This window comes from Malus domestica, chromosome 14 (genome assembly GCF_042453785.1).
Source record: "Malus domestica chromosome 14, GDT2T_hap1".
NCBI lineage: Eukaryota > Viridiplantae > Streptophyta > Magnoliopsida > Rosales > Rosaceae > Malus > Malus domestica.
Genome location: NC_091674.1, coordinates 17,948,436 through 17,951,819, shown reverse-complemented (window position 1 = coordinate 17,951,819; position 3,384 = coordinate 17,948,436). Strand labels below are relative to the sequence as shown.

The 3,384-nt window shown below is 37.2% G+C and overlaps 1 long non-coding RNA gene across 3 annotated transcripts; it reads left to right on the top strand.

The window, feature by feature from the left end:
• Positions 1-1,013: 1,013 nt before the first annotated feature.
• LOC114821192 (uncharacterized) lies at positions 1,014-3,097 on the top strand. 3 transcript variants are annotated; one of them, XR_011575599.1, is made up of 4 exons: positions 1,032-1,234; positions 1,621-2,011; positions 2,682-2,793; positions 2,902-3,097. It is a non-coding gene; the product is annotated as an uncharacterized lncRNA (long non-coding RNA). The 3 variants fall into 3 exon arrangements; XR_003768631.2 differs by lacking the exons at positions 1,032-1,234; positions 1,621-2,011 and adding an exon at positions 2,454-2,587; XR_011575600.1 differs by lacking the exons at positions 2,682-2,793; positions 2,902-3,097 and having other exon boundaries at positions 1,014-1,234; positions 1,310-1,810.
• Positions 3,098-3,384: the final 287 nt, after the last annotated feature.

The window sequence follows — 3,384 nt, the reverse complement described above, 5'->3', positions numbered from 1 at the left end:
CCATCCTAAACACCACCATACTACCCCCATCCATTCTACACCATTCATAACCCCAAGAACCTGTCCATGCGTTTGTGCCGCAGCAAGGAGGAATGAGGAACTTCGTGGATGCACCTGCTGTCCAAGTTGGAGTGTCTAGGTTTTCTCTTTCTTTGGATTTCAATGTCTAAACTTATTTATCTTTGCTTTGTGCGTATGAGGAACTGAACCCCCCTTGGCTAGGGGGGATTCGAAACTATGTTTATGCTTGCTATATGATTTAATTACTTTCAATTGCGTTTCATAAGTTGTGGATTCAATTTGCTTATCTATTTGAATTAAACTGATTTGTGTGTGTTGGTTGAGAGTGCACGCTTAATTTTCATGCATAAATCTAATGCTAGGATATAAGGGAGTTTCACCTAATCGTTATGAACTTATATTCGCAAGTAGTAAAGGTTGTTGATCACAATTGTGTTAAGTAAATTCTGGGCATAAGTTTCATACACTTTCATAGTTACGAGTGCCTCGTCAATGCTTATGATTTCCATTGAACGTAATCATCTTTGATTGTATCTCTATTATGCGCTTTCATGTAGGGAGCTTTTGATGAATAATTTGATTGCGATGCGCTTTTTCCATCCAATTCATTGACTTAAGGGAAATCTGAAAGTTAATTTAAGCGTATCTAATTAACTTGGGGTGTTGAGAATTCATGGGTTATTGAAAAACAATTGGAAATCGTTTTGTATGCAAGTGTGACATGTGTGGAAAAGAACCCCTTAGCTAGCTTTCTATCCATTCACTTTAACCAAATTCGTTTAAAATCTGTTTTAGTTACAAGTTTCTGTTTTGTTTTCAATTTCGTCAAAACCAAATCCCCATTTATTTTGAAGTGTTAGATTAGTTAGAAATCAATTTAGTTTGTGTTTTTAAGTGTCGCTACAAGAAAATATGGTAATTGCGACACTTTTTTTACGACGCGTGATGCAGCCGTCGCAATAACTATTAAATTTCATTATTTTATGCGCGCTAAACTTTGGCGCTCTGTTGTTTGCGACAGGAATAAGTTCCGTCGCACACACCTCTGTTGTGAATAAGTAGAAGAAAAAAAAACACAACTGCACGCTCTCATCTCCTTCTCGCTCTCCGCCTCTCTCGTTCTCGTTCTCCGCCTATCTCCCTCTCTTCAAAGCATAGATCCTTCTTTGCCACTCTTGCCACAACCACTGATGCTGAGACACAATTGAACCAGGTAAGGATTTATGTTTCTTGTTCCTCTCTTAAATCTCCCCTTTCCCTAACCCTAATATTTTTTGTCATCTCTTAGTTTTTTCTTTTTGCCGCTAGAAATTCGAATTCAACCTCATCCCTTCTGATTCGGTAATATTATTTGAGGAATTATCTTCTAATTTGTTTTTTCTTGGTGTTGTTTCGTCATTTTTTTTCCGCAAATTCCAGTCTTATCTATTCTCCATTAGTTCTCCCATTGTTTAGGGTTTCTTTTTGTTATTTCTATGTTCAATTTCATCACTAATTGCTTATATTGTTGGAGGATTTTTTGTAATTGGAGCTAGTCAAAGAAGTATGCTGGCTTGGTTTTGTTTATTTATTCTTTATTGGCACTGGTGACTCGGTCAGCAAGAGAAGCAGAAATTTGGTGGTGGATTAATTGGAGAAGGATGAGGAAGAAAGCATTGATGAATGCAGAGATAATGGCGGTGCTTTTGTGAAGAAGCACGGGGTGGTCAGAAAAAGGTGAGATTTGTAGGGGAAAAGGGAAGAACTGTTTGGAAAGGAATGGTGAATGATGAGTAGAAATCAGAGCAAGGCGGAGGAGAAAATGGAAAGCGAGCCTCTAAGAAAAGTGAGAATGGGGTGTAGTTTAAAGGTAGAAGATGAAGTGAGGCATTTTGATGACATCGATACAGAGAAAGGTTTGCGAAGAAGCAAGAAAGTGGGTTATTTTCTTGGGGCCATAAAGGATCATACGAAGCAGGAAGAAAGAAATGTAAATAAGCAGTCCAAGAAAGTAAGTAATTTGTAAATTCTATGTTTATGTCATTTGTTGTCAATGTTGTGATTTACTCGTTTATGTTAATAAGTTACAACTTAAGTTAGCATCTGAAAGATTACCCAACTGTTTGAACAATCTCTAATTGAAATGTAATGCTTTATTTTACAAGTGCTATTTTTTCATGAACCTATTATATGTAAAAACATCCCTGGAATAGTTCCTGGTAATGGCTCGAAGTCATTTCTAATCTTGAATGTAAGTAAAATGATGTGGGAAGTGCTCAATACGTGTCCAATTTACAGGTTGGAAGAAAGCCATATGTATTCCTAGGCATGCCTTTGGCGATCAGTATCGAGCCTGATACAGTTGTCAAAGGGCCATGAAAACTTGAAATGGTTTTTAGTAAGTTAATCTCAACATTCTAGATCATATGATTGTGCTGGTGAAGTAATTTCCCCTTGAATATGGTTTTCTGCTTCGCATCTATCTGTTTGTAATGCTAAGTCCCAGAAGGAGTCTCCCCTGTTGCACTTGATGTCTACAATTTCAAGGGGCCTGGTGTGGCCCTTTCTGTGTATAAATGCTGATGAGGTTTGTGTTACCACAGTGGGCATCGCATACCTTTTTGTTCATTTAGGCAAATGTGCCGATAAACTTTACTAACAAAACCTTGGTTTTTTGGTAGGCTATTCCAGAGTTTGCCGACTTGTCAATGTCGTTGGCTCTTTCCAAGAAGTGGCCACTATACTTAAGCACCAAAAACACTATTATGAAGAAATAGTGAAGTACGATGGCAGGTAAATTTACCTTTGTTGGAAGAATTATTCAACATTCAACTATCAATTCTATATCACTTAGTTCTATAAGGAAATTATTACAAATGTTGAGTTATTTGACTGCCCCAGGTTTAAGGACATATTTGAGGAGGTTTAGGACGAGAGGTGGAAGCATAAGTTTGAAGACAATTCTACATGGTTTGTATTATCATGAGGACCTTGACGTTGGAATATAGAACCTATTAACGTTTTGATCATGTATATATGTTTCATTACTGTAAGTGAAATACATTCTTTGATATCAAAGTGTTTCTCATTTTGTGAATTATGAATTTTATCAGTTTGGATTTTATTTTAGTTTGAAATATGTAGTAACATTTCACATGAAACAATAATGTGATTGTGGCGTCCCATTTGACGCCTAATATTTTTTTTTATACCTGGTGCCAATTATTTGCGACGCATTACTTGCTGTCGCAAACCCCGTAGCAAATAGTATTTGCAACGCGCTAAAAACGTCGCATATAATTGACCAACATTTACGACGCCTATGTATTGTGACGCGTCATTGGCCGTTGCAAGCTCGTCGTAAAAGGCTTGTTGCGACGCTTT